The sequence below is a fragment of the Manis javanica genome, chromosome 1 (genome assembly GCF_040802235.1).
Source record: "Manis javanica isolate MJ-LG chromosome 1, MJ_LKY, whole genome shotgun sequence".
Lineage (NCBI taxonomy): Eukaryota > Metazoa > Chordata > Mammalia > Pholidota > Manidae > Manis > Manis javanica.
Window position 1 is genome coordinate 17,232,297 of NC_133156.1, and position 14,634 is coordinate 17,246,930.

Sequence of the window (14,634 nt, forward strand, 5' to 3'; positions counted from 1 at the left end):
GATTTCTGTACAATAAACACATAGTTTGTGCAAAAAAAAATTAAGAATATGCCTAAACTGGGTTTATTTATTTCAGCAAACTAAAAAAATTTGTTTTAAAAGTAACATCAACATTTTTCAACAGCTCCATCTGCTGGCTGCTGAATAAAGTTAATTTTCAAATATTGCCATATTTGTTTTTACTATAGCCAGGAAAAGAAATAGAATTTCTGTATTAAAACAAAAGATGCTTCTTACCTATGAAAAATAAGTGTAAGGACAAGTAATGACTCTGTGGCATCTTACTACACCGATGGACAGCGACTGCAATGGGGCATGGGCAGGGGGACTGGATAATAAGGGTCACATTGTTTTTCTTGTGAAACCCTTGTAAGAGTGTATATCAGTGACACCTTAATAAAAAAAAAACAAAATTATGAAAAAAAAAAGAAAGGTAAGTGTCAGGAGTCAAGTTAATTTACCTGGGATCAAAAGCGATACAAACTTGGATGGATAGAGAGCGGGTTACTACATCATATACAAAAATAGATCGTCTAGAACAGAAACATGATGTTGAAAAATTGGTTTGATGTTTTTGGTTCTCTTACACTGGAATGCTGATTTTGTTGATGGTGCAAAATAAACACATTGACTAGTGATTTAATATGGATGTATATGAAATATGTCATATTGTATGACCTCATATGCCTTTGTGTAAATATTCAGAGCTGCAGCCTAAACTCTATCTCATTCTCATTACTTTTCAAATAAAATTGTTCTTGTGCTGACATTACCCACTACAACATTCAGCAAAGTTCAAATAGCCCCCAGGCAGCTAGGGGGATAGTCAAGACCATATAACTTCCAGCTTCAGGTGTAGAATAACAGATTTCAGAAACTTTGCTCTGATGTAGCGAGGCTGTATTCAAAATGTAGTGGGGGCAATGTAGGTGTTTTTAGGGTTGTTCATATTAATTATGAACATTCCTGATGTCTTCCAACTTCCTAATCCCCTTAACCTCAGCTTTATACCCTACCAAGAAAACAAATGAGTCTAGGTAACCCGAATATGAGTGATGTGGTAGGCAGAATAAGATATTCTGCTCCCAAAGATATCTATCTACGTCCTATTCCCCAGAACCTATGAATATGTTAGGTTACATGGCAAAGGGAAATTAAGGTTGCAGATCAAATTAAGTTTGCTAGTCATCTGACTTTAAATTAGGCAGATTATCCTGGATAATTTAGGGAGGCCCAATATAATCACAAAGGTCCTTAAAAGTGAATGAACAAGGCAGAAGGGAGTCAAACTAAGAGACAATGGAAACAGGGTCGGAAAGATGCTCCTGAGCCAAAGGTAACCCTGGAGGAGGGAGACAAGACTTAAGGAATATGGTCATCCTCCAGTAGACGAAAAAGGCAAGAAAATGGATTTTCCCCCAGACCCTCCAGAAAGGAATGCCGCTGTGCCAACATCTTGATATTAGCTCAGTGAAACCCATGCCAATCTTTTGAACTACCAGAACTGTAAGGTAATAAACTGGTATTGTTTTAAGCCACTACCTTTGCGATAGTTTGTTACAGCAGCAATAGAAAAGCTGGTGACTGGATTTGTGGTTCTTTATCATCCAAGATCATTCTCCTAACCACAGACATCTGTATAAAAGTGAGCATTTTGAAAACATCATTCGCACACAACTTATCTCTCAGGGTAGGCAACATTCACCACTGATTTTTGAGAGTTTCATGTTCATAACTGTCTTAAATTATGCCACATCCAATTATACTGGTCCGAATGAGTTGCAGCTTGGTTATTTTTTTGCACTTTACGTTAATTAGATCAGTTTTAAGTTCACAGCAAAATTGAGGGGAAGATACAGATATTTCCCATATGCACCTTGCTTGCGCACTTAGTTTTTAAAGCCCTAAACACAGCGGTTTATTTTTGCTTTAATACTAATTTCAGATTCCAGTTTTCCTAAACAGTGTTGCTTTAAATGAAGGCTTATATTATTAATTTTTGTAAATCCATTTGCTGTTGCATAAAACATAGTTTCTCTTGTTAGAAACTATGCTTCAATGACGTCTTAAAGATTTCTTTCTTGCTTCTGCCCTTAAGAGGAGCTGCCGGATCATCTCTCAGAGCCGCAGGAGGGAGGAGGGGCACCTCCTGGAGGTGAGGGGCGCTAGAAGCCCACCTCCTGGAAGGCTGGCGTCTCTGTGGTCTTCAGATTATTTCTCCCCCAATAGGGACAATTGTGATGACAAAGTAATGAATGGATTGCTTTGTTACAGGTTGAATTACTGTGTTCCAACCCCCACCTGTCACCTAAGCAATTCCTCAAAATAGGAAATCTATGGGATTCAGACGTAACGCACAAGTGCAGAAAAAACTATTTTATAGCGTTTTGACATGACTAAGGTCATATTACCACGTAAGGAGCAAAGCAGTTAGTAATACCAATTTTCTTTACATAGCACAACACCAGTACTCAATTTCAGTGATATTAAAAAAAGAAGCCCAACTTTTATCCAAAAAGTTAGAGATATCTAACAGCCGATGCGGCTTTCGGGAAAAGTCCGGGAAACTTCGGAGGCGGAGAAAGCACTGACAGCTGCGGGTCTCGCGGCCACCGCGGCCCCGGCGGCGGCGCACCCGCGCGGCTGCGTGCGCGCGCGACGGGGGCGGAGCCAGGCGCGCGCGCGCGCGGGCCGGGGCGGAACGGGGCCCGGCGGGCGGGAGGACGCGCGCTCGGGGCGTCCGGTCGGCAGGGGGCGCTGCGTACCCGCGCCGCGCTCTGCCTGCCCTAGGTCGCCGTCCGCGGCGGTTCGATTGGAGCAGCCGCCGAAGAGCGCTTGGCGCCATTTTGAAGCGGAGAGGAGGAGGCACGGCGGGGCCGGCTGCGGAAGGGGAGGGGGGAGGAGGCGATTGGATGCGGCGGCGGCGGCGGATCCTGGAGAGCCGCGGAGCGAGAGGAGGCTCGAGGCGGACGCCCGGAGGTAGGGAACAATTCAGTTAACGGAAAGAAAATGTCTCTCTCCTCTGCTCGTCGCGCTCCATTTTTCAGCGCCCGCCACCGCGGCTGTACCCGCGGCGGGGCTCAGGCGCCGCCGCCCGCCCGCCGGGACTCGCCCGGGGGGCCGGGCGCTGCAGCCGCCGGCCGCCGGGGCGGCGCGGGGCCGGGGAGCGGGCGCGGGCCGGGCGGCGCGGTGGGGGCGGGGAGGGCCCCGCGGGCGGCGCGCGCCGCGGGCTCGGGCGCAGCCCCGGGAAGTCAAACTTGCCGCCCTGGCCCGGGCCGGGGCGCCCGCGGCGGCGGGGGCGAGGGCGGCGGGCGGCGACCCTGCGCTTGGCCGGGGTCCGCGCCCCGCAGCCCCTCCCCCCGCGGCGCCCCGCGGCCGGCGGCCGTTTCCCGGGCGGCGGGCGGGCGGCGCGGGGCTCCTGTTGAATCCGCGCGGCGGGCTTCCCCCTTCCGGGCCCGGGGCAGGGAGCGCGGGGCCGGGCCGGGGCGGCGTGCGGGCCGCGGGCGCCCTCGCCCCCTGCGCGCGGCGCCCAGCCTGCGCTGCGGGCGCGGAAAACGGGCCGCCCGGCTGACATTTTTACACTGTTCCTCGCCCGTCGCCCGACATAAAGCGCGCTGCCCGCGCCTCTCGGAGCCGGTGCCGCGGGAACCCTGAGGACCTCCTGCACGGGCTGGAGCGACTCCTCCCAGGCGACAACTGGGTTCTGGCTTTCCTTTCGGCAGCCTCCGAGTTGGAAAGACAATGAAAATGGTGTGCAATGGTGACTAGTTAACGTTGGGCGCCGTTATCTCAGTGGCACGAAAAGTTTTGGAAAAACCTCGTATGTGGCTTCTGCTGGTGGTATATGTGCTGCAGCCGCGCTCCGCAGCGGTACAGTTACTCGAGGGAATGGCTGTAACCCCGAAATGCAGCGCGTCGTCTTCGGAATTACATGTTACCTACCGCGCTCCTTCCCGCGGACCGTGTGCACGCGGGGAAGGGTTTGCAAGAGCAGATCCCTGCCCACTCCACTCACGTTCTAGGTGTCTTGACGGACCCAATAAAGGGAATCCTTTATTTTATTTTGAAGAAGGTACTAGGAACGCTCTTTTCATACTTCTGTGATGAAACGATACATGGGCGGTGCTGTCCCGAACGATCCCACCCTGTTTAATAGTTCGGAAACTTTGGATAAAGCTTTAATTTCGAAGGTCGGTCAGCAGGCTTGAGTGAGTTGGGAGTCTACCACTGTCTTCCTCGTAAACTTGAAAGATTCAAGTATATAGGAGGCCAGCTATAAATAAACCATAATTATTTAAAGCCTGATTGGCAATATAATCATTGTTCTCAACTAAAGTTCCAAGATGGAGCATTTTCTGTGTTAACTCATGGAGTAGTCAGGTAAAATCGTTGAAATCACAGAAATGGTGGTATTAAGCAAAATAAGGGTTAGAAAGGACACTTTTTATCTTTGTAGTACAGGTGTCAGGGGTGTTAGCAGTTTTAGGGGCAATAAGATGAGCATTTCTGTGGTGGTATGCAGGTCAAAACCTAATTAAAATTTGTAGTGGTGAATATGTAGGTGAAACATGGGACTTAGGTTCAGATAGAGTTATTCTCAAAGAACAACTATAAAAACATCTTAAGTCAGAACATTCATTATTCCTTCGAAGTAAATTTACAAATATGTATAGAAATGGTGCACTTAATTATTTTCATTACGGATGTAGCTGAGTAGTAATTTCTTTGTGGCCTTTTTTTTTTATTATTTAAAAAGTTATCCTCTTAACTGGGTTTTAAGGTGGATTTTAAAGGGCATGGTAGTGTTTGGATTGGCTTTTTCTTTGGGGTGGGGGGAGCTTTGTGCCCTTTCTTATTTTTTCCTTTTTTTGTCGAAGTTGATTTTCTTTGTATTGACTTTGTTTTCACAGCAGCTTTTGTACCCTTCCTGTGTTCTTTCTTTTGCCTCACTTTTCCCAATAATCAGAGGAGGTAATGTGGTGATGATAAAGATTCTTGTTCCCTTGAGTTGTTTTGTACTCAGTGTATTTGACAAGTAGTTCTACTGAGGTGGCTGTTGCATAAAAATTGTTATAATTTTTAACTTCATTTTAAAATTGTTCTGCAGGTTTGACAGTCACAAAGAGTAGTATTTTGAGGTCTAGGCTCTATCAATAGTTAGTTAAGCCCAAAACAAGTGATACCCTATATTAGGGCTTGCCCTTGGTAAGAGTGAGTGAAATGTTAGACTGTATCCAAAAGTTTGTGAGGAGGGGACTGTTTTGAGAGCAGGTAGGGGTTCTTTCTGTTTTTCCCTCCTTGGGGAATTGGGATTGTCCTTTGGCTTCCTCAGTGCTACTTTTTTTTTTGACCCTGTGTACCTAAAACTAACAGCAGAGCTTACTGTGATTTGACTGGGATGGCAAGTACTATATGTAATTTGCATTAGAAAAGAGTAAATTTGTGTTTCCTTTGTCAGTGTTAGTGACGGGAAAACTTAGAGATGATCTCCAACTTGCTTATATGAATGAGAAGTTCAGATTGTAATTTAACTGATTTATTCATAGTCACAGTCACATTCATTTGGTGGAATTGGGCAGTCCTTAGATGTCCTGGAAGCTTAAAAGCTTCCGCATGGTCTGTATTGTTTTATTCAGGACTCAGGCAATATTTAAAATTATTGCCAGGTAGTGTATTATTCTCCTTTTCTTTTCAGTCATTTAGCCCAGAAATAAAAAGTTTCAAGGTTAACCATCTGTTTCAGAGTCTGGTTTTAATCATTTCTATCCAGGATTCAGTCCACTTAAGTTGTCTCAGAATGTAACGGTTTGCATGTCTCTTGTCTCCAGGAACTGTTTGGTCTTTCACTGTGTAACATTACTTGACATGACATTTATTTATTCTTCCTGAAACTTGTAAGCCAGAATAATTTAGAAGTTAGTATTGAACTTTATTTGGTTATAAGAGGTCTTTGTGTATGAGTGTGTATTTTTTTTTTAACTTTTAAACTCAATTTGCTACACAAGTCATTTGTCACTTTCAATTACAATAGGTATTTGGAGAAAATTGTATTTGAGTATTCCTATTTGGGAATGTTAAAAATTCCAAAAATACTTAGTTTAAAAATAAACCCAGTAATTTCTCTAAGTATGTATTTACTTTTTAAGCTTATTTAAGATGCCAAGTGGTTCGCAGTTCTGACTCCTTGGAGTGTGAAGGTCAGCTCTTCCCCACGCTGTGCTGTTAGGAACCACCTGATTATAACCATTTTCCCCAATCCTGGGAAGAGGTTTATAACCCTTTCTCACTAATTAGTTTAAAATTAAGGGTAGGTTTTCTGCTTAGATACTGTAATTGCTCAACTTGAGAGGGGTGATCATGTACAGTGAGGAAATCATGAAGTTAAACTCAGATGTGTAAAATTTAGTTTCAATCTTAAAGCCATTAATTTGAGATATTTTAAAATACCGATAATAGTTATTGTGTTCTAGTGATTAAACGTTAATAGTAAGCAGTAATTAAAAATACTTGGTTTAGCCAGGCAAAACTTAACAAGTCAGCCAACGGGAGTGGAGGAAAGACTGATTAAAGCAGGAAGCTATTTTGGGGCGTCTTTAAAGGGCCATGACCTAGAAGTACTCCACTAACCTGCCTCTTCCTTTGACAGAGAATGCTCTGACCTGATTCAGTGAAAATGAACAAATATTAAGCTTCCTTATACATACAGTACCAGGGATGATGCAATAAATAGGACTGAGACCCTATAGAAGTTCAGAGTAGTGGCTGGCCACCTGCACCAAGGTGCTGAGAGCTGAGAAAAACCAGAGTAGGGCCCTGCTGTTAGGGTGTTCTGCAAGGAAGGGGCAGGCTTCTCTACTACTTTCCAACCTCCTGAGTGGCAGTTGAGGTTGCTCTTTGTGTGGGAGAGTGAAATTAGCCAAGACTAGATAAAAAAACTGATAGGAGAAGGACATACTTGAACCATAACCATTGTCTCTCTCCGAGAATACGGTTAGGGACCTAAAGGAAACTAGAGTGTATGGCTCCCTGGGTAGTGTAGGGGTTCTTTCTCTCTTTTTTTCATTTACAACATTGTTTTAGAGAAGTGAAGAGATTTTAAAGAAAAGCCCCAGATATGTATCTCCAAAATATATCACTTACTAGCTGAATTTCTGTTAGGCAGTTTTAGTTAACTTTCAGATATTGGGACGGGGGTGTGTGTGTGTGTGTGTTTGGAGGTTGGTGGTGGTGAGAGTGGGGTTAAGACTGGGGGCAATAGAGTACTTCAGAGAACGGCATATGTTAAGTTAAAAGTTGAACATGTATACATAATTTTAAAAAATTCTAATTGTACAGAAAAATAAAAATAAAAGCTGCTTGTCCTCTTCTTTGCCTTGAAAAGGCAACCCGCTGTTAAGTTTCCAGAAAGTTTACTTTTCAAAAAAAATACAAATAGTATTTTACTGTACTGCTGTTTACTTTTTTTAAATAGCAATTTACTTTTTTTCTCTAATGTTACAGAGCTGTGTTCATGCTGGCATATTTAGATCAACACAATTAAAAATATTTAGAATATTTTGTTATATGGATGTATCATAATTCTGACTCCTTTTGAGTCATTTAGGTTCTAACAGTTTATACTAATCAGCAGTAAGCATGCCTGTTACATGTTCACCAACTTTGGACTTTATTTTGCCAGTTTGATATCTGAAATTTTTATCTTGTTTTGGGTTTACATTTGTTTGATTATGAGTGTGGGTGAACATTTTTTTCAATATACCTATTGAGTGGAGGTTACTTGGAGCACATACTTTCGATTTAGTAGCATAATTCATTGCGACTGTCCCCTCCCCACCTCCCCCTTACAGCCTAATAGACTGAGGGAAGTGGGACTTTTAGAGAGGAATAAGATTTTAGAGCCTGTGGCACCTCGAGGAGGAGCAGCCCTAGGCTTTGAAAAGCCAAGGGTTAATATGAGGGTATTGAGAGCCCTTAACTTGGTGTTAACAGAAGATATATAAAGGCAGGAAGGGAGATTTAAGAGTCAGGGCAAATAAATTTTTATAGGATCAGCTTTGTCTCCTACTGTCTGCTTCTCTGGTCTCACCATTCCCCTTCCCACCCACCCCCAACTGTCATTTCGTTTTTATTTATACTGTCATTGGTTTGCTTTATTATTTCAGTTCCTCCAGAGATGAAGGACTTACAGGTTTTCTTATGAGGGAAACGGATTTTCCTTCAAACCAGTCACGGGGAGCATTCTCATTTCTAACATCCTTTAGATCTGTTTCCTGGTCTTCAATAGTGCCTCTCTATCGTTGATATTCTGCTAGAGTGTAAGAGGCCTTATATGCTGATCTGTACAGAAATGGGGATGGAAGCATGACTACATGTGTTTTGTTCTTATTTAATTCCTACATATTGCCCCTACCTGCAGCTTTATATTTTTTTATGAAATGGGTTTTTTCATAGTTGGCTTGGGAAGTGATTGGTTTAAAATGCTCTTCTGTCACCACCCCCTCCCCGACCTACACATGGTAACTATGTAGTGGTGATGCTAATTAGCTTGATTGTGATCTTTTTGCAATGCATAAAACATCAAAATATCGAGTTGTATACCGTAAATATGTAATTTTAAATGTCAAAGATTTCTCAGTAAAGCTGTTAAAAAGTTCTTGTCTGTTTCCAGTTGTTAGATATTCTAGTTAACGTCAGATAGCTGGCTCCTCATCATTACCTCTAGTCTAGGCCAGTGGTTCTCACCTGGGTGTGATTTTACACACCTCCTCCCTCCCTAACTTCTCCCCAGAGACATTTGGCAAGACATTTTGGTTGTCACAGCTGGGGTGGCAGTGGGCAGAGTTGTGCTACTGGCATCTGATGGTCTGAGGTCGTCAGGGATATTGCTAAATACCCTATAGTACAGAGGGCAGCCCTCCACCACAAAAAATTATCTGGCCCCAAATTCCAGTAGTGCCAAGGTTGAGAAACCCCAGTCTCTGTTAGACTAGTCCAGGAAGCCTGCAGTTAGCCCCAGCTCAGCTGCATTAGGCCTCCCACCAACTTTGACGGTAGTGATCAAGCAGTAGCAATAATGTTTCATGTAGTCTTATGCTCAAAATGGCAAGCCTTAAAATACGGCCCTTGAGCTCTTTGTTTTCTCTTCTGTCTCTTTGGTGTCTTTCCTTTCAGCTTTTGACTTGCCTTCTCCCCTACCTTTATGGTGTTAACATTGTTAGGTGGAGGCTTTGTTACCCTAGTTGGAGTTCAGAAGGTCACTGGCATTTAAGACTTGAATAGCAGTCAGAGCATATTCAGGCATTTGAAGGGATGCTTGATGAGTGAAGCCCTGTTTTAAGGAAGGCAGAAGACCATGGTGGTTAAGCATACAGACTTTGAGTCAAGAGTGCTTGAGTTTTTATCCTGTCTTCATAACTAGCTAGCTGTGTCAATGGGGCAAAATTACCTAATCCTGCCAGGCTTCAGTTTCTTAATCTATAAAGTGGGGATAGTAGCAGATATGTCATTTTTAAGAACAGCTTGAGATATAATTCACATACAATACAATTCACCCACTGACAGCATACAATCATTGTTTTCTAGTACATTCACAGGTTTGTGCACCAGTAACCACAGCCTACTTTTAGAATATTTTGTCTACATAAAATAAACCTTCTCACCCCTAACTCATCTGTTTTTGGGATAAGCCAGGCTGAATGCTTACCTGGTGCAAAGTGCATGGACACTCGATTGGCAAAAACCATTCATGTCATTTAGGAGAAGGCAAAGTGCTTTTAGGGAGGTGTAAACAAAGTATTTGAAATTGGAAATTTGATAAAAGGACATAATTAATCAGGTTAGGCTGAGTGCAGGAACCATGAAAAACTTCTTGGAGGAGGGACCTTTTGTCCAAGTTTTAGATAAGTTACGGAGTTTTAATTTACTTTTCTCAATTTCTCAAACTAGTGAAACTGAGCATCTTTTCCTAAGTTCAAGAGCAGTTTTTTTTCTTTGAACTGTCTGATCTTAATATTTACCCATTTTCCTGTCCACTTTGGAGATTCTTAAATTTCTCCTCGGTGCATTTGCCATTGGTTGGTTTACTGAAAGTAAACATGACTTGCTTGTTTGCCTCTAGTTGCCTTCTGACAGGGCTCTGCTTACAATTTCACTTCTTGCAGGCTGTCTTTCACACTGTTAATGGAGTGGTCTTTCTAATCTCGAATTTGAATGTATCGTTTCCTTGCTTAAAACTATTCCATGGCTCTTCACTGCCTCTATAATCCAAGTATTTTAGCATTAACCTCGTACCTAGTTACCTTGCCAGCATTTCTTTTTACTTCCTTATAGGTTTTCTAACATCCAAAAGTACTGAACTACTCATGGATGCCTATCGTGTTAAACCCTTTGTCTCATTTTTGCGTGTGGTAATTTCTGTGCTAATAATTGTCCATTCCTGCTTGTCCACATGTCCAAAGTTGTGCTCCACCTAGTGGAAAGGCGTTGCTGATACCTCCTTTTTCTCAGGCAGAGGGTAGTGCTCTCTTTTTCTCCCAAGACCCTGCCTCTATAATGGAAACCCACACCTGTGTTTCCTTGCCCCAGAATGTTACCCTTTTGAGGGCATGGACTTTGTTACTTTGGAATCGAGCATAGCGTTCGGCACATAGTAGGTGGTAATAAGTGCCGAATACACAAATATATGCACTGTAGACATATGGGCAACTCAGGACTAAAGAAAAATAGGAAGCTAATATAGTGCACTCATACATTGACTTTAAAAATGTATTTTTATTTATATTGAGATGTGAATTAAATACAGTAAAAATGTACAGATCTTAGGTGTTCGCTTTGATGAGGTGCGACGCTTACATCCATGCAGCTGAAAGATGATGTAGAGCATTTTCATCACCCTAGATTGTTCCCTGGTTGCCCTTTCTGTTCAGTTTCCCTGTTCATCAAGCACTCTGATTTCTAACAACATAGTTTTCTTCTGTCTTCATACTTCTGTGCTTTTTTGGCATCTAGCTTCTTTTGCTTAACACGTATTTCCAGATTCATCCATCAGGTTGGATGTATCACAGTTTTTCTTTTATGGCTGAATCATACTTCATTGGATGCATATGCCAGAGTTTATCTTTTCTTCTGTTGATGGACATTTGGGTTTCCAGTTTTTTACTTGTAAGAATAAGACCTACTTGGGTTTTCTTGTGAACAGTTGATTTCATTTCTTTTGAGTAACTAGCTAGAAATAGAATTGTTGGTTCATAGGCATGTGTATGTATAAGTATATAAAAAAAACTGACACAGTTTTTTGAAGTTGTTTTCCATTTTATACTACTGTGAATATATGATAGTACTATTTGCTGTTTGTAACCAAATATCAGCATTGTTGCCCAGTTCCTTGAGTTCCAGTTCACACCAGGTAACATGAAGAGGGCCTGGGGACACATGACATCTGCCTATGCAGTGGCTTGTGGTCTAGGAGAGGAGCTCTGAACATAGAGAACCTGCATGTTTTTTAATGGGCTGTAACCATGCCTGCCTGCTCTTTGCTGCGGAGGAGATTTTGTCTTCCAAGTGTGTTCACTTAGAGAAATCATTGGAAAGATAGTATGGAACAAAAGGCAGTCAGAGCCTCAGGTGCAAGAGACTTGTGCAGTATTGTCTCCTAACATGCACGTGACAGAGACTGAGGCCTTCTGCCAGTACCCTTGAGTGAGCTTGGAAGCACATCCTCTAGTCTTTAGCTGACCACAGAACTGACCACATTTGGACTGCAGCCTCATGAGAGACCCTTGAGCCAGAAGCACCAGCTAGGGTATTCTGGATTCCTGACCCCTAGAAACTGAGCTACTAAATGTTCTCAATTGCTAAGTTTGGGGTAGTTTTATTTATACAGCTGTGCACTCCTCCTTTTATTTAGATCCTTATTGTAACATGTACTATAAACATACATATATGTATGTATACACATGTATATAAATGCAAGTTCTTTACATCAGCCTACCGAAATAGGTTTTTAATATTTTAAAATATGTAATAAATATTAAAATAGTTAATATTAAAAGTTTATTATGGCTTAATATTAGTTATGTTAATATAAATTATGTTAATATATTAACTTACATATGATAAAAAGTAGCATATTAATTTTCTCTTTAGAGATCTTGTGTTAAATTTATTCCTAAAGATTTTTTGATGCTAATACAAATGAAATTTTATTTTATGAAATTTTATAAACTTTATTAACTTCATTTTTCAGTTTTTTCATGCTACCATATAGAAATGCAAAGTTTAAAAAATTATTGTCTTTGTATCCTTTGACCTTATTTCAATTCATTTAGTAGATTCTTTAGGATTTTCTTTATAAAAACAATCATACTATCTGTGGCTTAAGACAGTTTTGTTCCTTCCTTTCCCATAAGCTTTTAACTTCTTTGTCTCCCCTTACTGCACCATCTAGCATCTTTAATGTCGAAGATAAATGGTGAGAATGGGCATCCATCCTTGTCTTGTTCCTAATCTTAAGGGGAAAGCATTCATTGTTTTTCACCATTATAGAATGTCAACAGTGGGTTTTTGTAGATAAAAAGGAAATCAGATGCAGGATGTTCTCGTATATTCCCAGTTTACCAATATTTTAATTTGTAAATTTAGGAATGGGTGTTAAATTTTGTCAGATGCATCCCCCTTCCTGTTTTACATTTATTGAGATGATTACATTTGTCTTTTACCATTCATTCTGTTATAATGTGAATTATATTGATTTTTAAAAGTCAAACCAATCTTGCATTCCTGGGATAATCTCACTTGTTTGTGATGTCCTTGTATCTGTTTCTGGATTTGGTCTTCTAGTAAGGATTTTAGGGTCTGTGTTCATGAGGAATTTATCATTTCTTGTGATGCCTTTTGGTTATACTACCCTTTTAAAACTAATTAGCAAGAGTTTCCTCTTTTGTTTCCAGAAATAGTTTGTGTGTAAGATTGGTATTATTTTTTTAGTGTTTGATGACCGTCTAAGCATGGAGGTGTATGTGTCTGGGTGAGGGCTAAGATTTTTGATAACAGGTTTTGTTTTGTTAGTAAATATATGGTGATGCAGATTTTCTCTTTTATCTCGGTTTTTCAAGCAGCTTGTCTGTTTCATTTGTTATCTAAACTCTTGGCATAAAGTTCATGATTTTCCTTAAGATCCTTGTAATGTCTGTAAGACCTGTAGTGATCCGTCTTTTATTCTGGATGTTATTTATGCTAGTTTGTATTTTACACTCTTCTTTTCTTGGCCGTTTTTGCTCTGGGTTTAGCAGTTTCTTTTCTTCCCAAAGCTTTTGGTTTCAGTGGTTTCTTTTATTTTGACTTGTGCTCTTATCTTGATAATTTCCTTCACTTTGTTTTCTGAATTTGTTTTTTTCCCTAGCTGCTTAATGTGGGAATTTAGGTATTTCTATTTAAGGCTTTATTTTTAGATATAAGGATGTACAGCTGTAAGTTCTCCTCTAAGCATTGCTTAACTACATCCCAGAAATTTTTGTATGTTGTTTTTTCATTACCAGTCAGTCCAAGATATTTTCTAATTTCTCTTGTAATTATTTCTTTGACTCATGAGTTATTTAGACGTATGTTGCTTAATTTCCAAATGTTTTGGTTTTTCCTAGATAGGTTGTTATAATTGATTCCTAATATAATTCTGTTCTGGTCTTAAGATTTCTCTCTTTTGAAATTTGAGAGTTACGTTGTGGTGTAGTGTATAGTCTGTCATTCAATTAAGTCAAGTTGGTTAATAGTAGTGTTTAAGTCATCAATACTAGGATCAGAAAACTTTGTGTAAAGGGCTATATAGAAAATATTTTAGGTTTTGTCGATTATACAGTCTCTGTTGCAGCTCCTTTGCCCTTGCAGTGCAAAAGCAGCAATGGCAATATGTAAGTGAATGGACATAGTGTTCTAATAAAACTTTATTTGCAAAAATGGGTAGAGAGCAATGGATCTGCCCTGCAGTTTGTTGACCCTTGATTTATACACATACAGATTTTTTTTTTACTGAGAGAGGAGGTTACAATTTCCAGCTGTAACTGTATTTCTTTATTCCTCAAACTTTGTCTGCTTTTGCCTCATACATTTCCTTCATGCAGTTTTGCCTTAAGCTTTCTGAGACGAGATGCATTCACATTTAGGATTTTTATGCCTTTGGGATGAATTGACCTATTATCTCTTTATCTTTGATAACTTTTATTCATGTTGTTTTCTTCTAATGTAATATAACCATACCAGTTGTTTTATGTTCACTATTTATATTCATGGGATACAATTCTTATATCATTATGCTTTTAACCTTTGCCTTTGTTTTTAATGTGCATTTCTTACAGACAGCATATATTTAATGGGCTTTTTCTTTTCTTTTTAATATTGAACTTATTTAGCAATCTCTCTGCCTTTGAGTGGAGGGTTTGGTAACTTTACATTTAATGCTATTTATGTGGTTGAGTTTGAGTCTGCCATTTTACTGTGTTTTATATTTATGTTTTTTCTTTTCTCCCTTCCTTTACTGCCTTCATTTATGTTAGCCAAAAATTTTTAATATATTCCATTTTAAGTCTTCTATTGGCTTTTTAATAAGTTATGCTGCTTTGTATTTCCTTAGTATTGCTGCAG

At 40.6% G+C, this 14,634-nt stretch overlaps 1 protein-coding gene across 6 annotated transcripts in view; it reads left to right on the forward strand.

Moving 5' to 3' along the window:
* Positions 1–2,824: 2,824 nt before the first annotated feature.
* The window catches only part of PDS5B (PDS5 cohesin associated factor B), a 184,549-nt gene continuing 172,739 nt past the window's right edge, over positions 2,825–14,634 (forward strand). For all 6 annotated transcript variants that reach the window (XM_037012406.2, XM_037012409.2, XM_037012427.2 and 3 more), the window contains exon 1: positions 2,825–2,979. The gene's annotated coding sequence lies outside the window, so the exon portion shown is untranslated. The remainder of the gene's footprint in view (positions 2,980–14,634) is intronic.